Consider the following 25,357-nt stretch of genomic DNA (forward strand, 5'->3'; position numbering starts at 1 on the left):
ACTGAGCCTGCAAAGAGGTGGGAAAATGTGGGATACAAATGTAGCAAATAAATAAATAAATAAATAAATTAATTAATTAAATGCAAGATATATGTGTACAAAAGGTCTGTTTCCCGTTTTGCACTGAGGCAAATCCACTTTACCAAGACCAGAATTCTGGCAGTGAAAGATATGTGAGCCAAGAAAAGCTTGTGGTGTACAGAGAACTCACAGCAGCACTCATTGATGTCTTCAGCTCCTGCCGATTAAGGGTTCCTTTTACTAAGTCACGTAGGTGCCTAAGCGCGTCCAACGCCTGCCAAATTGGCGTTACCACCCGGTTACCGGTAATTTCAATTTTGACACGCGTCCGCTACGTGCATCTGAAAAATCATTGTTATTTTCTGGCATGTGTAGTGGACGTGCGCCAAGTGGCATCTGACGCACGTAGGTCATTATCGCCCAAATTTTTTACCACTAGGTCTATATGGCTGGCGGTAAGGTGTCAGACCCAAAACGGATGCGTGGCAATTTTGATTTTGCTGCACGTCCATTTTCGGGGGGGGGGGGGGGGGGGGGGGGGGAGAAGAGGCATTTTTTGCAGGCGCGCTGAAAAGTGGATCTGTGCGTGCCCAAAACCCGTGCCTAGACTACCACAAGCCATTTTTCAGTGTGCCATTGTAAAAGGACCCCTTAGTGATTAAGAGGCTCTTTTATTAACCTGCCTTAAAAAGCACTGCCACAAGACTGTTTATAGTGGAGTCCAGGGTCCCCTCTAGTCTCAGGGAAGGGCTATATGGGAATTCCTTCTCTGATACAGTGGCGTACCAAGGGGGTGGGGCGGTGGGGGCGGTCTGCCCCGGGTGCGCGCCTGTGGGCTCCGAGTTCGCTACCCTAACTTCACTGGTTCGCTGCAGCTCCCTCCGTCTGCCCCGGAACAGGTTATTTCCTGTTCCAGGGCAGAGGAAGGGAGCTGCAGCGAACCAGCGAAGTTAGCATAGCGATCTTGGAGCCCACAGGCGCGCGCCGTGGCACCCCCCCCAGCGGCGTGCACCCGGGGGGGGTGTCATTTCGCCGGGGGGGGGGGGGGAGGTGTCATTTCGCAGGGGGGGGGGGGGGGGGTGCATCGGTGATCCGCCCCTTGTGTCATCGAGGGTAGGAATGCCACTGCTCTGATATATTTCTACTTACCATAGGAAATATACCATTTGGACCTGTGGGGCAAATAGGGTTTCTGCCTCCTCACACCCACCCCAAGATACAGCGGACAGAGAAAGCAGAGAAGACAGAGACTATCTTCCTTCGAAGGGGAAAGTCTTTCTTACTTGCCAAATTAGGTAACAGCAAAGCAATCAGTCAGTAACTTCTTGCTACTGCTCTGGGTACAAGACAAAATGTGCTTCCTTCATGAATGTTGTGTAAGCCTGCTGGCGGTAAGATCTCAGACCCAAAATGGCCGCGTGCCAATTTTCATTTTGCCGCACGTCCATTTTCAGCAAAAATAAAAATGATTCTGCGAGCATCCAAAACACGCGCCTCTACCAAAACCCTCATCCACACCCTTGTCACCTCTCGTTTTAGACTACTGCAATCTGCTTCTTGCTGGCCTCCCACTTAGAGGCATATTTTCAAAGCACTTAGCCTTCCAAAGTTCCATAGAAACCTATGGAACTTTGGAAGGCTAAGTGCTTTGAAAATATGCCTGTTAGTCACCTCTCCCCTCTCCAGTCGGTTCAAAACTCCGCTGCCCGTCTCGTCTTCCGCCAGGGTCACTTTACTCATACTACCCCTCTCCTCAGGTCGCTTCACTGGCTCCCTATCCGTTTTTGCATCCTGTTCAAACTTCTTCTACTAACCTATAAATGTACTCACTCTGCTGCTCCCCAGTATCTCTCCACACTCGTCCTTCCCTACACCCCTTCCTGTGCACTCCGTTCCATGGATAAATCCTTCTTATCTGTTCCCTTCTCCACTACTGCCAACTCCAGACTTCATGCCTTCTGTCTCGCTGCACCCTACGCCTGGAATAAACTTCCTGAGCCCCTACGTCTTGCCCCATCCTTGGCCACCTTTAAATCTAGACTGAAAGCCCACCTCTTTAACATTGCTTTTGACTCGTAACCACTCGCCTCCACCTACCCTCCTCTCCTCCTTCCTGTACACATTAATTGATTTGATTACTTTATTTTTTGTCTATTAGATTGTAAGCTCTTTGAGCAGGGACTGTCTTTCTTATATGTTTGTGCAGCGCTGCGCACGCCTTATAGCGCTATAGAAATGCTAAATAGTAGTAGTAGTAGTAGCCTACACTACCGCAGCCCGTTTTTCAGCACACGTTAGTAAAAGGACCCCTGACAGAATTGACCTGTTTTGTGTCTGCACTGTCTGGCTTTAAACAGTGCTATCCATGAAACCTATTCAATGTCAGAAATGTGTGTTTACAAACAAAATTTAAGGGAATGAGAGGAGGATTTTGGGATCCTTACAATCAGATTAGTAAAGTCCTTCGGAATCTATGGCAGCTTATCCATCATGGCAGAGCTTGGCCTTCATACTTAATCCGCAAACGAACCTTTTCCGTAGATGGGAAGGCGGTAGAACTAGAGGCCATGAAATGAGATTGAAGGGGGGCAGACTCAAGAAAAATGTCAGGAAGTATTTTTTCACGGAGAGAGTGGCGCATACTTGGAATGCCCTCCCGCGGGAGGTGGTGGAGATGAAAACGGTAACGGAATTCAAAAATGCATGGGATAAACATAAAGGAATCCTGTGCAGAAGGAATGGATCCTCAGAAGCTTAGCCGAGATTGGGTGGCAGAGCCGGTGGTGGGAGGCGGGGCTAGTGGTTGGAAGGAGGGGCTAGTGCTGGTCAGACTTCTACGGTCTGTGCCCTGAAAATGGCAGATACAAATCAAGGTAAGGTATACACAAAAAGTAGCACATATGAGTAAATCTTGTTGGGCAGACTGGATGGACCGTGCAGTTCTTTTTCTGCTGTCATCTACTATGTTACTATGTAACAGGAGAAAGTTTTGGGACCAGGCAACTTTACATTATTGGATCGTGTTTTGTTTTTCTGTTGGGATACAGCAAACTATAAACAAAGAACAGAAAAACGGAAATTTTGTCCTGGGAACATTTTTATTTCTTATCTTGCTACAGACAGAAATACAGAAAAAAAGGCCTTGCTCAGGAAACAACTTACAGCATAGGCCGGAAGCAGATAATAGATGCTTAAAACAACCTTACTGTTAACTAATAAGAAAACTGCGATCGTGTAAGTGATAATTTATAAGGAATCTTCCTGAAATAATAATTACAGGCCCACCGATGTCTGAGGGACTTCACGCATTGTCGTGTTCACCATCCCTATCTTATGCAGTGATCATTAAAATATTTTAATGTGGCAAAATACATACATCTCAACAGGACAGACAAGAGAATATATAGGGGCCCTTTTGCTAAGCTGTGTAAGCGTCTATGTATGCCCAATGCGTGCCAAAATGGAGTTACCGCACGGCTACCTAATTTCATATTTGGCATGCGTTCGATACGCGCATCTGAAAAATAATTTTTATTTTCGGATGTTCGTATTGGGCACATGCCAAGTGGCATTTGATGCGCGTAGGTCATTACCGCCCGGTTATCACGTGAGACTTTACCGCTTTACATCGCAGGACTTGGCCGTGCCTAACACATGGGCGTCCTCGACCCATAATGGAAAAAAAAAAGGGTGTCCCTGACGAGCATTTGGATGACTTTACCTGGTCCAGTTTTTCTTACGACTAAGGCACAAAGAGGTGTCCGAACTGACCAGATGACCACCGGAGGGAATTGGGGATGACCTCCCCTTACTCCCCCAGGATCACTAACCCCCTCCCACTCTCAAAAAAGAACTTTAAAAATATTTTGTGTCAGCCTCTAATGTCATACTCAGGTACATCGCAGCAGTATGCAGGTCCCTGGAGCAGTTTTAGTGGGTGCAGTGCACTTCAGGCAGGCAGACCCAGGCCCACCCCCCCTTACCTGTTACACTTGTGGTGGTATATGTGAGCCCTCCAATACCCACCAGAAACCCACTGTACCCACATTTAGGTGCCCCCCTTCACCCGTAAGGGCTATGGTAGTGGTGTACAGTTGGGGGTAGTGGGTTTTGGGGGGCTCAGCACACAAGGTAAGGGAGCTATGTACTTGGGAGCTTTTTCTGAAGTCCACTGCAGTGCCCCCTAGGATGCCCGGTTGGTGTCCTGACACGTGAGGGGGACCAGTGCACTATGAATGTTGGCTCCTCCCACAACCAAAGGGCTTGCATTTGGTCATTTCTGAGATGGACGTCCTTAGTTTCCATTATCGCCGAAAATCAGAAACAACCAAGTCTAAGGACAACCATCTCTAGGGACGACCTAAATGTCAAGATTTGGGCATCCCCAACCGTATTATCAAAACGAAAGATGGACGCCCATCTTGTTTCGATAATACGGGTTTCCCCGCCTTTTCGCCGGGACATCCTGTGAGGACGTCCTCAGGAAAACTTGGGCGCCCCTTTCGATTATGCCCCTCCACGTGTACTAAGCAATGCTGTTGACACTGGAAATTGCAATAGCTTCTGAAACTTTCTGTACGATATTTCAAATCAGTCTTGATACAAATCGATGAAGGAAACAAGATCCTTTCTATCAGTGTGCTTCTTCCAGATCAAAGACGATAAAGGTTATACTGGATCAGTTTGCACTGCGGTGGCCTGTGTTATACCTGGTCTATAGCTAAATGCAAGGCTGCAGGTTCTATTGCTGTTTTGGTTTCGGATTTAGCTCACACCTTTTTCAGTGGTAGCTCGGGGTGAGTCACAATAAGGCTAGGTATTTCTCTGTCCCTGGCAGGCTCACAAGCTATGTTTGTACCTGAGGCAAGGGTAAGGTGATTTGTCCTACACCACAAGGAGCAACAAGGGTGATTTGAACCAGGCTCCTTTGGTTCTCAGCCTGCTACTCTAACCATTAGACTTCTCCTCCACATTTTAGGATTTTTGAGATACCAGCTTTCATACTCAAGAAAGATGAAAATATTCCTAAACAACAACAAGAGAATCCTATTTTAAACCTTTCGTCCTGCATTGTAACTGAGAAATACAGGGCTAGTCTGCCAATTTTGAGACTGAACTACAAGTAGAAGAACTTGATAGTACAAACTGTTGACCTTTAGTCTCATGACAAATAAATCATGACCATGATCAATGCATTACGTCAATTAACTCTCAATCCATTCACTGAACCTGCCAACCACATCAACATGTCTCCAAAAATGCAATAAACAACGTTCTCATAGAATGCATCTAATCACTCTATGGGTTCATGACATCAACATTCGTCATCTTCTCAGGGAGGTTAACAACATGTTTATTTCCTGTCGTCTGGCACAACATTATGTTATATTTTGATAAAGTCAAGCTCCTTAAAGCTGTTCGATTCCAAGTTTAGAATTTTTGATAGATAATTTTAACAGATTATTATAGGTTCTCAATTTTCATCCTCTTCCCCCCTCCTGGTCTCCTCCTGAAAAAAAAAATAATACTTCCTGCGAAAAGGTATTAACACAAGTTTGATATCCGTGAGCATTAGTGTCAATCGACGAGGCCTCAACGGTCCAGTCACGTATTGCTCAGACATTCTTAATTCAGTAAGCTTTGGCAAATAAATAACTTTTCTGTTGAAGCTTGTGTTGGAATCGAATTAGTCTCCCCCTATTTCCCCCCACCTTTTTTTTTTTTTGTTGCTGTGTTCTACTACTACTACTTAACATTTCTAGAGCGCTACTAGGGTTACGCAGCGCTGTACAATTTAACAAAGAGAGACAGTCCCTGCTCAAAGAGCTTACAATCTAATAGACAAGTGAACGGTCGGTCCGACAGGGGCAGTCAAATTGGGGCAGTCTGGATTCACCGAACGGTAAGGGTTAGGTGCCGAACGCAGCATTGAAGAGGTGGGCTTTAAGCAAAGACTTGAAGACGGGCCGGGAGGGGGTTTGGCGTAAGGGTTCAGGAAGGTTGTTCCAAGCATAGGGTGAGGTGAGGCAGAATGTGTTCTGCAACTATAAAGGTGCCAGAAAAGCAAAATTGCCTCAATTTCAGAACATTTGTTTCATAAATGTACAACTTAATTCTGTCCTTCAAGCACAGATCCCTACCGTGCTGGTTGAGTTCATATATTTGTGTGCTATGCTTTTCTGACAACAAACACCATGATAAATGGAAAAAGAGAGGTTTCTTGGAAACGAAATGCATACGGAGAACTATATGTGCTACAAAATACAATTAACTGGCTGTTCAGAAATGCTTTTACGCTAAAACTGACAGCTATGTGAAGAATCCAGTGGGTTGACTTCAAGCGAACGGCATGTTTAACTGAAAAAGGCTAAGGACTGTTGAGATAATCCCACAAGTTAGTGCTTTGAAGAGGTACCCGGGCATCAGGCTGGGAAGGAATCGGAACCTCGTATAGAAGATCTGTTCAGAACCAGCTACAGACAGCGCTACGTTCTTTATTACAACTCATTTGAAATTGCACAATGCATCACCAAGAAGCAAGAAGCACTATATGTGTAAAGTAGAGGAAAAAGATGTTGAAGGCAAAGAATACCAAGACGCAATTGATTAGCATAAAATTGCCTTCAGTAAAATACCACCTACAGGATCTCAACAGTGCTGCTTAACCCGCTCTGTGACCAGGGGCGTAGCCAGACTTCGGCGGGAGGGGGGTCAAGGGCCTGAGGTGAGGGGGCACATTTTAGCCCCCCCCCACGCCATTGCCAACCCCCCGCCATTGCCGACCCCTGCCGCTGCCGCCAACAACAAATTTGACCCCCCCTGCCGCCGACCCTCTCGACCCCCCCTCCCACCGCCAAACCTCTCCCGCCACTGCCTACCTTTGCTGGCGGGGGACCCCAACCCCCGCCAGCCAAGGTCCTCTTCTTCCCGTGAAACGGCTTCGTTCAGTTTCTGAGTGACGTCGTTCAGGATGTCACTCAGAAACTGAACGAAGCCGTTTCGCGGGAAGAAAATGACCTCGGCTGGTGGGGGTTGGGGTCCCCCGCCAGAAAAGGTAGACGGCGGAAGGGGGGGTCGAGAGGGTCGTTGGCAGGGGGGTCCAGGGCTAAATCTACGGGGGCCCAGGCCCCCCGTAGCTACGCCCCTGTCTGTGACAGAAGCTGGTATGTGGTGTAACTTGGGCATTCTGAGCAGCACAGTTAAAGAAGGGACCAGTTAAAGCAGTGGACTAAAGTTAATGTGATGGACAATTACATGGGCCATTTGCTAAACTGCGTTTGGGAGTGGACAATGGGCAGAAAAACATACACTAATCGGGACTTTTGAAGTTAGCGCAGGCCCATTTAGCACCCCTACGGACTTGATTCTATATCTCACGCCTAAAAATTTGGTGCCAAAATGAAATTTGCCTACGTGTATTATATAAAGTATGCCTTAATTCAGGCGCACTTTATAGAATAAGCCTACATTTCCACACAGTTTATAGAATACGCTGAGCGCTTGTCTGCACAACTCAATTTATTTGCGGGCAGCTATGCCAAGTAAAATCTGGTGTAAATTCCGACTCCTACTTTAGGCGTGCCCTGGGTGTATTCTAGAAACGCCCACGCCCCACTTTTCAACTATATGACTTAGCATTTAAGCGCAGCACGTTATAGAATACCTTTAGACAGTTCTGCGTGCAAATTCTAATTAATGCCAATTAGTGTCAATAATTGCTATCAGTGCTGATTGGCTTGTTAACCAATTAAGTTATGTGCATTGTTATGGAGTACGCTTCAATTTCCACACGGAAATCTCGACGCGATATATAGAATCCGGGGGAAAATTAGCTTCCGGGCTAACTCCAAGTGCAGTACCACATGGTAGCTGCAAAGTTAACACGGCACCTGAAAAGGAAAAAGCTGGGAATACTCTCAATGGCTGCTGCCGCATTAAATTTGCAGCAACCCCATGGTAAAGTCACGGGTTAAGCCGTGGTAATTGCAAAGTTTACCAAGATTTATTAAAAGCGCCCCCACAGTCTATTAATGTAATGGTTTATATTTAAATCATTTTGCAGAGGTCCTGCCTCATCAGAATCAACACTAGATTGTAAGCTCTTTGAGCAGGGACTGTCTTTCTTCTATGTTTGTGCAGCGCTGCGTATGCCTTGTAGCGCTATAGAAATGCTAAATAGTAGTAGTAGTCTCTTGTAACCAGACCTAATATTGTGATGTCATAATGCCTCAGCCACCAATAAGAGCCAACCTCATCAGTGATGTCACAATGGCTTGATTGTCCTATACTTGGCTTACTTTTATTACATAGCTCTTTGAGCAGGGACTGTCTTTCTTCTATGTTTGTGCAGCGCTGCGTATGCCTTGTAGCGCTATAGAAATGCTAAATAGTAGTAGTAGTAGTAGTAAAATAGCTTTGATATAGTCTCTGGTCAGGATAACCTGTAAGCTGGGACATCCGAGCCGCGGTAGATTCATCCTGCCCTATTTACAATGCTCAATTTTTAAGCAGGAGGAAAAGCTAATTCAAAAAAAGGAACACACTCAATATGTTGCATGAGATTTTACGATCTTTGCTACGCACATCAGAGGCAGCCCTTTCTGGAGAGAAAAAAAAAATCCACTTTGGAAATTTATTTATTTATTTATTTATTGCATTTGTATCCCACCTTTTCCCACCTATTTGCAGGCTCAAAGTGGCTTACATAGTTTTGTTAACACAATTAGTCCTGGAAGTCAGGTACAATTATTGTTGTACAAAGATTAGTTAAGGGAAGAAGTGGAGAATAGAAGGAAGGCATTTATTAGGTATAGTAGACAGTAGGTTTTCAGCAGTGGATTAGTAAGGTTCTGGGTTTTCATTGTATGCTTTGTTGAAGAGATATGTCTTGAGGGATTTGCGAAAGATAGTTGTTTCGTTGATTGTTTTCAGGTTTCTAGGTAATGCGTTCCACAACTTTGTGCTCAAGTACGAGAAGGTGGTATCATGCATCATCTTGTATTTTAGTCCTCTGCAGCTGGGGAAGTGCAGGTCGAGAAATTTGCGGGATGATTTTGTGGTGTTTCTGGGAGGTAGGTCCACAAGGTTTACCATGTAAGTTGGGGCGTCTGCGTGGATGATTTTGTGTACCAGTGTGCAGATCTTAAATGTAATACGTTCCTTAAGTGGGAGCCAGTGGAAATGGTGGGTGCCTTCAATGATTCTAAGTCGTTTGGATTACTGTAATGTTTTATATCATCAGGACATCACCGTGGTGTCCTTGAAACATATCCAGATAATATAATATACTGCAGCTAAAATTTTCTTTGGGGGAATAAATAAGAGTACATGACTCCATTGGGATTGGGTCAGGTAGCTGATATCTGGCCAGCTCAGCTATTCGTCCACTTTTGATCGGTAAATGAGTAGCGGGCCTAGCTGGGGGATAAAGATGACCGGGGAAGGCAATGGAAACCATCCCACTAACAGTCTGCCAAAAATCATCACACGTTATTCACATCTTTGGTACTTGCATTGGCGGGGGGGACGACTACCATTACCCTTCTTTTTACCTCCATGACAGGCTAAATTTCATCGGCTTCCTATCTTAAATCAGTTCAAGATTTTAATCCTTGTATTTAGTGTATCTACAGGGGTTGTCTAAAATCCATCAGATCTACTACTTATTAGTAATGCCACACTGGGAAAAGACAAAGGGTCCATCGAGCCCAGCATCCTGTCCACGACAGCGGCAAATTCAGGCCAAGGGCACCTGGCAAGCTTCCCAAACGTACAAATATTCTATACATGTGGAATTGTGGATTTTTCCCAAGTCCATTTAGTAGTGGTTTATGCACCTGTTCTTTAGGAAACCGTCTAACCTCTTTTTAAACTCTGCTAAGCTAACCGCCTTCACCACGTTCTCCGGCAACGAATTCCAAAGTTTAATTATGCGTTGGGTGAAAAAAACTTTTCTCCGATTTGTTTTAAATTGACTACACTGTAGTTTCATCGCATGCCCCCTAGTCCCTACTTCACTCTTCTCAGCTCTTTACAGTTTTATTTTAAACTATTTGCTACGCCATCTTTATTTATTAGGATTTATTTACCTCCTTTTTGAAGAATTTCACTCAAGGGAAAGGTGAATGGGAGTTGATATACCACTTTTCTGTGTTTGTTTTGCAACTACATTCAAAGCAGTTTACATAGTATATACAGGTACTTATTTGTACCTGGGGCAACAGAGGGTTAAGTGAATTGCCCAGAGTCACAAGGAGCTGCAGTGGGAATTGAACTCAGTTCCCCAGGATCAAAGTCCACTGCACTAACCACTAGGCTACTCCTCCACTAGCAACATTCCATGTAGAATCTTCAAATAGTAGCAACATTCCAAATCTCAAATAGTAGCAACAGCAACATTCCATGTAGAATCTCAAATAGGGACAGGGAAATGGGACTTCATATGTTGCTTTTCTGTGGTTTTTGCAACTACATTCAAAGTGGTTTGCATGGTATATACAGGTACTTATTTGTACCTGGGGAAATGGAGGGTTAAGTGATTTGCCCAGAATCACAAGGAGCTGCAGTAGGAATCAAACCTAGTTCCCCAGGACCAAGGTCTCCTGCACTAACCACTAGGCTGCTACTCCTCCACTCCACTCAAGGTGGTGCACAGCAAGAATAAGTCAGACAAAGGCAATAGACAATTACAGCAGTAAAAGTAATCAAATAACAATACAAAGTATGGCATAGTATGCTACATTACAATGTCAACCCAATACGTAATAAAACATTTTCATATACAGCCTAGGGTATAAGCAAAGGAGGAACATATAGATAGACCAGTGGAACCATGCCCGTTTCCTCAACAATGAAAGGCTGTCATGTAAGCTTTTTTTTTCTCTCTCCCCTGCCCTCCCCTCCATGTCCAGCAATTCTTCCCTCCTCTCCATGTCCAGCGATTCTCCTCTTCCCTGCCCTCCCATCCGTGTCCCGCGATTCTCTCCTCTACTGTCCTCCCATCCCATCCATTCTCCTCTGCCCTGCCCTCCCCTCCCTCCCCTCGATGTCCCGCAATTCTCTCCTCCCCTTGATTTGTACCTGAACGTTCTCTGGCTGGCTGGCGCTGGCTTCCGTTCCGTTCGTAAGATCCCTCCTGATGTCAGCTCGCCTCCAGCGCTCCCTTCCCTCTCATTGTTCCGCCCTCTGACGTCATTACGTCTTGACGCGAGGGCGGGACAGTGAGGGGGAATGGAACGCTGGAGGCTGGCTGACGTCAGGAGATGTTACAAACCCAGGCAGCCAGACATGGAATTTTGGAGGTGCAAATTATTATACAGGGTAAGAGAAGTTAGAAAATAAGGGGATTAATTGAAAGAAAGTTGCATATGAGGTCAGAAAGGTACTTATTCGAATAATTTGCCATTAGATCTCAAGCTTAGAAATAACTCTCTCATATCTAGGAAAACAGTTAAAGCCCAGCTCTACAGGGCTATTGTAGTGGTGATTGTTGGGTACAGTGGGTTTTTTGTGGGTTTTGAAAGGCTCACCATATAATATAAGGGAGGAATAGTGAAATGTGTACCTAGGACCTTTTATGTGAAGTCCACTGCAGTACCCCCTAGGGTGACCCACTGCTCTGCTGGGATGCCTGTGTGGCCAGTCTACTAGGAATGCTGGCTCCTCCTACATCTTGATTTTGTGCGTTTTTCACTTGGACATTTTTTTTTTTTTTTTTTAAATGGGCCAAAAAGATAAATGCATAGAGCACAAAAACACATAGCAAATAGCCATTAAAAAAAAAAAAAAAAAAGACATTTTTCTGCTTGAAAATGGCTATATCCCCCACTTGAATTTTGGACCTTTTTACCAAAACGTCCAAAGTTGGACTTAAGATGTCATATCGAAAATATCGCTTCACGTAACTTTGTAAGTCTAAGTGCTTTGAAAATACACCTCACTGTCTATTTGTTTTTTTTTTTTGTTTTTTTTTAATGTATTTGACTATTATATCAGTTCACTATTAGGGCTATTGTAACACACAGGCATAGGCTTTCCCGCAAATATGCGTCAGTAAACTGACATTAAATTACACTGAGCTACAAAAACAAAAACACCAGAATCCTTACTCATGAGTCATTTACTGTGAGAACCAACATGGCCACCCACTGGAAGCTACTGAAGATTCTGTTTATATTACACACAATGTAAATATCTATGCGATGACTAAAAGCAATCAGCTACCTATGCCTACATGACCCACCCAATAGGGTGTAGGTTGCAGGATTTGTGTAGGAAAATGGGAAACGTAAAATGTTTGAAAGATGAACAGAAGCGCAGGAAGATTGAACTTTTCCCCTGTATACTGTTTTTAATTATTTATGCATTAACCCAATGATGTAATGTGAAAAGAAGAAACAGGATGACTGTCCGTGTGAAGGTGAGAAGACCGGACTCACAAGGAACCTACAAGACACGAAACAAACGACAAAGCTGAGAAGTGGCCTAGTGGTTAGGGTGGGGTACTTTGGTCCTGGGGAACTGAGAAACTGAGTTCGATTCCCACTTCAGGCACAGGCAGCTCCTTGTGACTCTGGGCAAGTCACTTAACCCTCCATTGCCCCATGTAAGCCGCATTGAGCCTGCCATGAGTGGGAAAGCGCGGGGTACAAATGTAACAAAAATAAAATAGATACTATTGGAGATTCTACATGGAATGTTGCTATTCCACTAGCAACATTCCATGTAGAAGGCTGCACAGGCTTCTGTTTCTGTGAGTCTGACGTCCTGCAGCAGAAACCTGCGCGGCCACATTGGTGATCTGCAAGGGCCGACTTCTACATGGAATGTTGCTAGTGGAATAGCAACATTCCATGTAGAATCTCAAACAGTAGCAACAGTGGAGGAGTGGCCTAGTGGTTAGGGTGGTGGACTTTGGTCCTGGGGAACTGAGTTCGATTCCCACTTCAGGCACGGGCAGCTCCTTGTGACTCTGGGCAAGTCACTTAACCCTCCATTGCCCCATGTAAGCTGCATTGAGCCTGCCATGAGTGGGAAAGCGCGGGGTACAAATGTAAAAAACAACCACAAAAACAACAGACAGTCCATCCTTCAAGTTCAATTTTTTCTTCAATGTTCCTTCTTACAGTTTGTTTGCTTGATCAGTAAATACCATGGAAAAAGCAAATATGCTTCCTTTCCACACAGCATGCCCTGTGAGTGTCCAGTCACAAGACATGTTTTTTTCTCTCTACAAAGCCTCTTTAAAGCTCACAAAGGGAGAAGGGGGGGGGGGGGGGCAGGAGTTTTGGATCTAGCTCATGCCTTTTCAGTAGCAGCTCAAGGCCAGCGACATTCAGATTCAACAGGACTTACAATCCAAAGGGGCAAGGTTCAACCAGCCGCAGTGGGCGATTTTTTTCACCAGCTGGCACTTAACAGGTTAAGGGTTTCTTATACAAAGCTGCGCTAGCGATTTCCACGCGGCAAATGTGAGGAAGCCCATAGGAATTGAATGAGCTTCCTCTCGTTTGCCCCAACGAGAATCGGTAGCGTGGCTTTGCAAAAGAAGCCCTAAGTGCTCTTAGTCAGCCCTTAACTGGTTAAGTTAAACTGAGCAAAGATAGGGCTGGGGGGGAAAGGGAAAGGGAAATGGGACTTGATATACCGCCTTTCTGAGGTTTTTGCAACTACATTCAAAGCGGTTTACATATATCCAGGTACTTATTTTGTACCAGAGGCAATGGAGGGTTAAGTGACTTGCCCAGAAGTCTGATTTCTCCAGATAACGTAACTGGTTTAGGGATGAATATCAGCAGATAACTGGATACGTGCCGATTCCTCCCTGGACCACCCACAAAATAGCTGGTTACCATTTTCTTGGTTAGAGAGGATATTTAGTGGCAGTATTCATTTATTTATTATGACATTTCTACCCTGCATTTTCCCAAGAAAGCTCAGGTTCATTGCGGCTTACGTAACAAAAACTTTTATCATTAACACCATAGTAACAAAAACTTTTATCATTAACACCGTAGTATCCGGGTAAGTGCCACTGAATTATTTTTAAAAAATTTTTTGTACCCTGCACTTTCCCACTCATGGCTCAATGCAGCAGGCAATGGAGGGTTAAGTGACTTGCCCAGAGTCACAAGGAGCTGCCTGTGCCGGGAATCGAACTCAGTTCCTCAGGACCAAAGTCCACCACCCTAACCACTAGGCCACTCCTCCAGTACAGATAGCCAGCTGAGTGCCATTTATCTGTAGGGATCTAATAGCTTTGCAGGGACTCAGGCGTGGTGATGTTTTCCTGTTTCAACGTTTTTATTGTATTATTTTATTGTTCTGGGTTTGGATGGTTGTATGTCTTCTTTTGTTTTGAATGTAGTGGATTGGATGTGCTTTCCTATCTGATTTATTAGACTTCCTTTTCATTTTAATTGCATAAATTGCAATGCAAACCACTGAGATCTTTTAAGCTAAGCGGTATAGCAAATTCTGAATGTTATTGAATGGACAAGGGAATAATACAGTATTTCTCGGATGGGCGGGACAAATTGCTTGTTCTTTTGGCCGCTGTCGGTGACAGGGTGCTGGGCTCGATGGACCCTTGGTCTGTCCCAGCATGGCGATGCTTATGTACTCCTACCCAGTGAAATGGTATTGAACATACTTGAGGCCAAGGGCGTAGCCAGACAGCAGATTTTGGGTGGGCCTAGGCAAGGAGTGGGTGGGCACCAAATGTTCTCCCCCTCCCCCACGCCAAAAACAATATCTCAGTTGGTGGGAAAATGCTTCTCTCCACCTTGGTAGTCTGCAGCAGGCATGCACGGAAAACTGAGCATGCGCAGGTGCCGGTATCTTGGAGAGTAGCATTTTCATTACCATCAGGGAGAATCTTCAGCTGGCAGAGCTTGGGATCCCTACCAGCTACCACTAAACATGTGCTACTGTTGGGTGGGCCTGAACCCTAAGTGGGCGGGCCCCGGCCCACCCAGGCCCACCTGTGGCTACGTCACTGCTTGAGGTAGTGGAGGGTTAGGCGAGTTGCCCAAGACCACAAGGCGTTTCAATGGGATACGAACCATGGTTTCCCTGGTTCTAAATCTACTGCTATAACTATTACAAAACTCCCTCCAAAGCAGATGGCCACAGCGATGTGTCATGGCATCATCCAGACACAACAGACACCCACCTTTACACACTCACTTTTGGAATGCAGTTTGTGGCAAGAACCATGTCTGAAAGTTAAGAAGCAGACAGATAACAATTGGCAGTGCAGAGAAGCAGAAACAGAAAACAGGGATCCCAAGATAACATAGTAAATGACGGCAGATAAAGACCTGAATGGTCCATCCAGTCTGCCCAACAAGATAACCTCATTTTACATGGTATGTGATACTTTATATGTATATTGTATTTCCATCATTTACAATGTATTGTAAGCCACACTGAGCCCGCAAATAGGTGGGAAAATGTGGGATACAAATGCAACAAATAAATAAAATAAATAAATACCCCAGTTTGATTTGTCCTTGCCATTCTCAGGGCACAGACCATAGAAGTCTGCCCAGCACTGTTCCTGTACTAAAAGTTCTGAAGATTCTGGAATCCTAAAGAGTTACAAGATTCCGGAATCTCAATTAGTAGCAACATTCCATGTAGAACTTCAAAGAGTAACATAGTAACATATAGTAACATAGTAAATGACGGCAGATAAAAACCTGAACGGTCCAACCAGTCTGCCCAACAAGATAACCTCATTTTACATGGTATGTGATACTTTATATGTATACCCGAGTTTGATTTGCCCTTGCCATTCTCAGGGCACAGACCATAGAAGTCTGCCCAGCACTGTTCTTGTACTAAAAGTTCTCAAGATTCTGGAATCCTAAAGAGCTACAAGATTCCGGAATCCCAATTAAACCTGCAAGGCAGAAACAGAGATGACAAAGAGTCGAGCACAATAACATGTGCAGATATACAGGAAAAGAGTGCCTTCCTTATCTAGTTGTACAAAGATACCAACTTTTATCCAGCCTAAACTAAGCCCACTGAGCATTCAGTTTAGCTGTCTAAGGGGATTATTAAGCCGCAGTAAGCACTAATGCATGCTTACCGCAGCAAAAAGTGGCATGCCACGGAGCGTGATGAGGCGTCTTGCGGTAATTTTGCAATGTGCATGTGCTAAAAAATAAAATTGACGTTTTAGCACAATAGGCGTATCTGGGGGGTGGAGAGTCTATGCAAATCGGTTAATGCACTGGCATTGCCGCATGCTAACTGATTAGCGCAGGTGGTGGTAGGGGCTCACAAGCTAATGGGAAAATTAATGCGTGACCATTATATTGGTAAAAAAATGAAAATCAGCCGTTTTCCTGCTGCAGTAAAAATGGTCTTAGTGCGTGGGAAAGACTCACGTAAGGACTTGTTAAGGCCACTTTTTGCCACAGCTTTTGGTAAGAGAGCCACAAAGTGATTAGGAGTGGAAGAGTGGCCTAGTGGTTAGGGTGGTGGACTTTGGTCCTGGGGAGCTGAGGAACTGAATTCAATTCCCACTTCAGGCACAGGCAGCTCCTTGAGGCTCTGGGCAAGTCACTTAACCCTAACTAGTGTAGGAGAAAGCAAACCCAATGTAATATATATAAACCCAAATAGAGGAGTTTGACTCTTATATATACTGATAGTGTGGAGGTGTTCCTTTAAATTGGTGAAAAACAGATAGATTCACCCTTAAAGCTATTAAATCTTAACAAAACGAACCTCAAATCTCCCAGCAAAGAACTCTGCAAAAATATTGTCAATCCCCTGCATAAATGGGAGTGGAATACTATCATAGGTTCTGTTCAAGAGAGAATAGAGAAAAAACCCCCAACGTAAAAACTCATCAACTAGATGAGAAAACCTAAAGGGATAAAAAACTCTCTTTCTCTCTTGAGCTTTGTATATAACTAATATATTTAAACGAACACCAGTATACCCAAACTATCCCAAAATAACTGACTTCAGCCAGTAAAGGACTGCCTACCTAAGTCCCATACGGGGGGGGAAAACTAGAAGTTGAATTATTATACAGCTTTAAATATATATAATGATTTTAAACAGTCACTTAACCCTCCATTGCCCCATGTAATCCACATTGAGCCTGCCATGAGTGGGAAAGCGCGGGGTACAAATGTAACAAAAATAAAATAGATACTATTGGAGATTCTACATGGAATGTTGCTACTATTGGAGATTCTACATGGAATGTTGCTATTCCACTAGCAACATTCCATGTAGAAGGCTGCGCAGGCTTCTGTTTCTGTGAGTCTGACGTCCTGCACGTACGTGCAGGACGTCAGACTCACAGAAGCAGAAGCCTGCGCGGCCACATTGGTGATCTGCAAGGGCCGTCTTCTACATGGAATGTTGCTAGTGGAATAGCAACATTCCATGTAGAATCTCAAATAGTAGCAACAGTGGAGGAGTGGCCTAGTGGTTAAGGTGGTGGACTTTGGTCCTGAGGAACTGAGTTTGATTCCCACTTCAGGCATAGGCAGTTCCTTGTGACTCTGGGCAAGTCACTTAACCCTCCATTGCTCCATGTAAGCCGCATTGAGCCTGCCATGAGTGGGAAAGCGCAGGGTACAAATGTAACAAAAATAAAATAGATACTATTGGAGATTCTACATGGAATGTTGCTACTATTGGAGATTCTACATGGAATGTTGCTATTCCACTAGCAGAAAACGGATTCACAATATCAATGTCTCTGGTAACATTCAACAACTTGTATACACAAACCAGGACTCATAGCCACCAACTTCAAGAAAGTGCTGTAAAACAGTTCACCCCAGTATAATATAGTAAATATGTAATTTGTGTGTGTAGAGTACCCTCAGATATAAACCACTATAACTGCAGACAATAATGCTGCTTAAAAGTGGCATAGCACTTCTTTCATTGGGTAACTCTAGCAATTTTTTGGGAGAGCAACATATGCTCGTTTTTATATGCGTCCCAATCACCACAGTGCTATAAAATCACTTATTACTTTTAAAATTATATATACTAGGTGAAAACTGTGCACTTATCTCTTAAGTTCTTGCCTCCCAGGCAGAACTATCTTGCCTTGCTGAAACATTTGTCAGTTGCCTTCCCCTGGAACCGCCCGACTCCGCGGGGTTTCAATCACTTTCCTCAGGGACAAGGGTTAAGGCTGCATAAGTCTTTTCTTACTCCTTCTTTTTTTCTCAAGCAATCCACAAAACAAGGCAAAGCCTGCTTGTCCCTTGTGGCTTATAAAGCATCCGCATCCATGTAAGGTCGGAAATGACGTCACAATTTACAACTAACTTTATGCAAGCTGTTCAAAAGCAGACAGAAAGACGAATAGCAAACATCTCTGTCAGCCACTCCAGATCAAATTATAGTATTCCATTCCACATTTTCATTGAGCCCCTGAGGATTCATTTTCTGTAAAGTAAAGATCCACCACTGCTCACGTCTAGCTAGTGCAGTGGTCCGATCCATGCTATTCATCCAAACAGGGACATGGTCAATGATGAACCACCGTAAATCTGCAAATGTATGTTTAAATTGTTCACAATGGGCAACCATAGGAGCTGTCATAGTTTTTGTAGATAATCTGCTTTTATGTTCTATTAACCTCACCCGCATATGCCTGATGGTACGCCCTACATAATACAAATGACAGGGACACTCAATAATGTATACTACAAAAGATGTAGTACACATCGTATTATATCTCAATTTAAATGTTCTTGACGTTGTTGATGAGTCCACTGTGTCATACGGTAAGTTTGACTACAAAATTGGCAAGTACCACAAGGTTGATGTAAACCATCCTCTCTATTTTGATTATTGTATCCAATGGAAGTGTGCACTAATCGGTCCCTAAGATTCTGCCCTCGCGTGTATGCAATACATGGCTGTTCTGAAAAAATAGTATGGAAAGTTAACACCTGCCAATGACTTAATAATTTGGGCAATTTGAGGGGCCATGGTAGAAAAGTGCAGGACGTCAGACTCACAGAAGCAGAAGCCTGCGCGGCCACATTGGTGATCTGCAAGGGCTGACTTCTACATGGAATGTTGCTAGTGGAATAGCAACATTCCATGTAGAATCTCAAATAGTAGCAACAGTGGAGGAGTGGCCTAGTGGTTAGGGTGGTGGACTTTGGTCCTGAGGAACTGAGTTCAATTCCCACTTCAGGCACAGGCAGTTCCTTGTGACTCTGGGCAAGTCACTTAACCCTCCATTGCCCCATGTAAGCCGCATTGAGCCTGCCATGAGTGGGAAAGCGCAGGGTACAAATGTAACAAAAATAAAATAGATACTATTGGAGATTCTACATGGAATGTTGCTACTATTGGAGATTCTACATGGAATGTTGCTATTCCACTAGCAACATTCCATGTAGAAGGCTGCGCAGGCTTCTGTTTCTGTGAGTCTGACGTCCTGCACGTACGTGCAGGACGTCAGACTCACAGAAGCAGAAGCCTGCGCGGCCACATTGGTGATCTGCAAGGGCCGACTTCTACATGGAATGTTGCTAGTGGCATAGCAACATTCCATGTAGAATCTCAAATAGTAGCAACAGTGGAGGAGTGGCCTAGTGGTTAGGGTGGTGGACTTTGGTCCTGGGGAACTGAGTTGGATTCCCACTTCAGGCACAGGCAGCTCCTTGTGACTCTGGGCAAGTCTCTTAACCCTCCATTGCCGTAAGCCGCATTGAGCCTGCCATGAGTGGGAAAGCGTGGGGTACAAATGTAACAAAAAAAAAAAAAATAATAAGCTATCTTAGGTTTAGTTTTCTTCAGCAGCCAAGAGACAAAATCTGTGAGAGTGAAAGGCACTGGATTTCCAAAGGTGAGAAATTCCCCGCTAAGCAGTCAGTTCTAAATATAACAGCTCAGGAAAGATAACTCAAACACCTTCATAAATTACAAAAACATTGAGCCAGGCAGCAAGCCCTAAAAATAACACAGGAGAAGCATATGGTAAAAGAGTTAAAGGAATGTAATAAAAGCTGTGAAGCTGGCCTTTGATTTATCTGCAAATAGCTACAACAGGAAGCTCTTAAGCTGACAAGTACCCATATCACATAAACCCTTCTGCACATTCCTTTATTCACCGCCACCAAAGTCTCTAGCTGAAATTTACATTTATCTCTGTACATACAAATTCTAGCATACAATCATTGCTGAAATTAAACAGCAAGGCTTGCCCTTGAACCCCCCTCCCCCCCCCCAGCTGCCAGCCAGGCCATTCCTGAAATGTCTGCTGTTCCAGTAGTATTCTAAGAGAAGCTCAGCTTAAAGGTCTTTAAACCGGGCTAAAGATGAAAAGTTAGTTGCAACTAAAAAGTAAATTATGAACATAAAATAGACTGAAGACTGAACTCAAGACATTTTTTTTAAATGTTTTGTTTATTAAATTTTATTATACACTCACAACCACAATGGAGGAGTGGCCTAGTGGTTAGGGTGGTGGACTTTGGTCCTGGGGAACTGAGTTTGATTCCCGGCACAGGCAGCTCCTTGTGACTCTGGGCAAGTCACTTAACCCTCCATTGCCCCATGTAAGCCGCATTGAGCCTACCATGAGTGGGAAAGCGCAGGGTACAAATGTAACAAAAATAAAATAGATACTATTGGAGATTCTACATGGAATGTTGCAACTATTGGAGATTCTACATGGAATGTTGCTACTGTTGGAGATTCTACATGGAATGTTGCTATTCCACTAGCAACATTCCATGAAGAAGGCTGCGCAGGCTTCTGTCTCTGTGAGTCTGACGTCCTGCACGTACGTGCAGGACGTCAGACTCACAGAAGCAGAAGCCTGTGCGGCCACATTGGTGGTCTGCAAGGGCCGACTTCTACATGGAATGTTGCTAGTGAAATAGCAACATTCCATGTAGAATCTCCAATAGTAGCAACAGTGGAGGAGTGGCCTAATGGTTAGGGTGGTGGACTTTGGTCCTGGGGAACTGAGTTCGATTCCCACTTCAGGCACAGGCAGCTCCTTGTGAGTCTGGGCAAGTCACTTAACCCTCCATTGCCCCATGTAAGCTGCATTGAGCCTGCCATGAGTGGGAAAGCGCAGGGTACAAATGTAACAAAAATAAAATAGATACTATTGGAGATTCTACATGGAATGTTGCTACTGTTGGAGATTCTACATGGAATGTTGCTATTCCACTAGCAACATTCCATGTAGAAGGCTGCGCAGGCTTCTGTTTCTGTGAGTCTGACGTCCTGCACATACGTGCAGGACGTCAGACTCACAGAAGCAGAAGCCCGCGCGGCCACATTGGTGATCTGCAAGGGCCGACTTCTACATGGAATCTCAAATAGTAGCAAGTCACTTAACCCTCCATTGCCCCATGTAAGCCGCATTGAGCCTGCCATGAGTGGGAAAGCACGGGGTACAAATGTAACAAAAATAAATAAATAAATAAATGCAGACATACATCCAAAGAAAGAAAGCACTTTTTTTTTTTTTTTGCTGAATCATGATGTATCTGTTAGAAGGTCTGAATGCTGACTGAGAAGGCAAGTCTCTATGCACCAGGATTTTCACTACTATTTGTGTTTTACCATTTCTGTCTGTTTTGGAGAATCAACTAACTATTAGATATTATGTGCCCAGTGGGACCCTAATAGCACAGATTTTCAAACCAGTGCTCGGGGCACACCCGGCCAGTCCGGGTTTTCAGGACTGTTTCTTGGCCCTACTGTTTCATAAGAACTTAAGCTACCCTACTGGGTCAGATCAAAGGTCCATCTAGCCCAGTTACCATGTGTTCAAAAGTGGCCAGTCCAGGTCCCAAATACCTGGCAGAGTCCCAAAAAGTAGCAAGATTCCATACTACTATCCCCCAGGGATAAGCAGTGGCTTCCCCCAGGTCTGCCTTTATGATGGTCATGGGGAGAGAGTGTGAGCACTGTTCAGGGGGTCGAGGTCATGCTGGTTTGGCTTTGGTTTCAACCAAAACTGAGTGGTGAATTTTGGCCGCGGGTTCAGTTTTGGCAGAAACTGAAAAAACCTGGTTTTGTTCGGCCTCTAAATTGTAGACAGTGCTTCCAACCGTTAACACGCTGCTTTTGCACTTAATACACCTTTGATCCAGTATTCAGGTTGCGGGAAGTAGCCGGCCTCATAATATAAGGAAAGGCTAAAGAGGTTAGGGCTCTTCAGCTTGGGAAAGAGACGGCTGAGGGGAGATATGATTGAGGCCTACAAAATCCTGAGTGGTGTAGAACGAGTACAAGTGAATCGATTTTTTACTCTTTCAAAAAGTATAAAGACTAGGGTACACTCAATGAAGTCACATGGAAATACTTTTAAAACAAATAGGAGGAAATATTTTTTCACTCAAGAAATAGTTAAGCTCTAGAAGTCTTTGAAGGATGTATTAACAGCAGTTAGTGTACCTGAGTTTAAAAAAGGTTTTGACAAGCTCCTGAAGGAAAAGTCCATAGTCTGCTATTGAGACAGACATGGGGAAGCCACTGCTTGCCCTGGGATTGGTAGAATGGAATGTTGCTACTCTGAGATTCTACATGGAACGTTGCAACTTTTTGAGATTCTACATGGAATATTGCTACTTTGAGATTCTACATGGAACGTTGCTACTTTTTGAGATTCTACATGGAATGTTGCTGCTTTTTGAGGTTCTACATGGAATGTTGCTGCTATTTGAGGTTCTACATGGAATGTTGCTACTCTTTGGGATTCTGTCAGGTACTTGTGACCTGGCTTGGCCACTGTTGGAAAAAGGATACTGGGCTAGATGGACCATTGGTCTGACCCAATATGACTATTCCTATGTTCTTAACTGCTTATAGATAGACGCAAACATTTACACTAGCTGCTGAGCTACTACAAGCGCTCGCTCTTAAAAAGTTAGGCATGTAACTTAGAAATCAGCTTATTTTGTGGCCTAAAACTCTGGAACGATCTTCCATCTGATATTTGTTCTGAGATCTCTTTTATTAAGGTTAAAACCTTGTTAAAAAAAACTCATTTTTTTCAACGCGCATTTTGGTTTATTGCCTGAGGTTTGTTAGTAGTGGGTTGGATAAGTTTTCCTGTAAAGTGTTGTTATTGCTTTTTATCTTTTATTCGCGATTTGCCTTTGCTTTACTTTACTTTTAGATTGGTGTTCCTTTTTTTTTTTATTGTATCATTTGTTATTTTAATTTGATTGTAAACTGCTGTGATCCTTCTGTTGGAAATTGCTGTATATCAAGTATTTTAATAAACATAGGAAACAACAGGGCAATCTATCTGCAAACTCCAAGATGGCGAAAGAATCGAGCAGAACAGACGAAAAGAGTCCAAAATAAGTTTATAAATGGTTAATAAATCAACAGTTCCCGACACGGGCCATGTTTCGCCCACATATGGACTGCATCAGGGGAAACAGTGCTGAAAACTGGACATATTCCAACAAGGTGTACACACAGAGTATCACCACCACGATACAACGGCACAAACCATACAACTAGAACGCTATCTGATTGAATGGTTTGTGGTTTGTGTCGTTGTATCATGGTGGTGATACTCTTTATGTACACCATGTTGGGATGTGTCCAGTTTTCAGCACTGTTTGCCCCTGTCGCAGCCTATGTGTGGGCGAAACACAGCCTGGGTCGGGCACTGTTGGTTTGTTGACCATTAACAAACTTATTTTGGACTGTTTTTGTCTGTTCTGCTCCGTTCTTTTGCCATTTTAATAAACATAAACTCAAACTAGTATTATAAAATGACAATTGCACACACAGCTTCCGATACAGAATTCACACTCAGCACGCAAAATTTTGGCACCTAACTTTAGACAAACTATAGAGAATTACCCCCTTCTTGACTAGTTCTCAAATGCAATACCTTCTTTGGGTCAGAAATGAGCAAAAGATGATACAGAATATACAGTATAAGTGAAACATAAAAGCATTCTAATGACAGCCTCACTGGGAAAAGTAAAAGTGGGGAAGGCGGGGTGAGAAACAGGGAGAGATTGATGGGTGGTCAGAGTGTGTGACACAGCTGTATGGTTTATAAATGTGATAGGAAACCCACATCTTTGTTAAGTCCTGTCTGGTGGGTGTCAAAATATTTCATCATTTTAACTTCAAAGGTCTTACATTCCTGGATTGTTCTAAAATTTATGGTCAGAATACTAAATGGAAAGTCATTCATGCCCTGCTCTGGTCTTACAAAGTGCTTTCCCACGGAAGTGTCACCCTGGTTAGCTTTGTAGTGTTTAATGTGGTGCCTGTGTAAATTGATTCTGGTCTTTCCAACATAGCATCCTTCTCCACATTTTTTGCACTGGATGATATAAACTACATTTGAAGAAGACCATATGTAGGATTCCCTTGTGTTGAATGCTTTGCCCATGCGAGTGACTGTGGGATCCTGTGATATGTAGTGGCACAGTTTGCAGTCTGGTATATTGCATGGAGCTGATCCCAATTGGAACATCTTGGCCAGACGCTGGGGTGCGAAAGCGCCAAACCCCTCCGAGTAAAACTGCACTGGCTCCCAATCAAAGAACGTATAACTTTCAAAATCTGCACCCTGGTCCACAAAATTATCTATGACAAAGCCCCGGGATATATGACCGACCTTATAGACCTGCCAACCAGAAACACAACTGGACCATCACGAACATACCAAATCTTCACTACCCTAGCTGCAAGGGACTCAAGCACAAATCAACTTACGGATCCAGCTTCTCCTACATAAGCACGCAACTGTGGAATGCACTACCGAAAGCCATAAAAACAACGTACAACCACTTTAGCTTCCGGAAATCAGTGACCATCCTGTTCGAAAAGGCATACCCTACTGACCCAACTTAAGCGCCTAAACCCAGCAACACAACGAAACCAAAGCCCGTAATGAACACTGCATCACTCTTCTTCTCTACGATTCTCCTAATGTGCCTGTAACATATGAACCTCTTTGATAATAACATCACTTTGTATTTGTTTCATCACTGGAGGCGACTAACGCCTCACGGTACTATGTAAGCCACATTGAGACTGCAAATAGGTGGGAAAATGTGGGGTACAAATGTAACAAATAAATAAATAAATGAAATAAATAAGTATTCAATAATGTCTTTTTCAGTTCTGCATGAAAAGGACTGCATATTATGGATTAACAGCTATCATACCATTTTATCCAAGAAAATATACAATGCACAACAATCTGTCTTAGAAAATTAGCATAACTACTGGCTAAGTACATGAGTAAATAGTATGCCCATACTTTTCCCTGTGTGGAAACAAAAATATAAGTGTACTTCAGTTTTGAAAATTACCTCAGGGAATTAATGCA

The 25,357-nt window shown here is 43.8% G+C and overlaps 1 protein-coding gene across 1 annotated transcript in view; it reads right to left on the minus strand.

Moving 5' to 3' along the window:
* POC1B (POC1 centriolar protein B) overlaps positions 1 to 25,357 on the minus strand; it is a 106,681-nt gene that overhangs the window by 8,874 nt on the left and 72,450 nt on the right. The window lies entirely within an intron of this gene.

Source organism: Microcaecilia unicolor, chromosome 9, assembly GCF_901765095.1.
Source record: "Microcaecilia unicolor chromosome 9, aMicUni1.1, whole genome shotgun sequence".
NCBI classification, from domain to species: domain Eukaryota; kingdom Metazoa; phylum Chordata; class Amphibia; order Gymnophiona; family Siphonopidae; genus Microcaecilia; species Microcaecilia unicolor.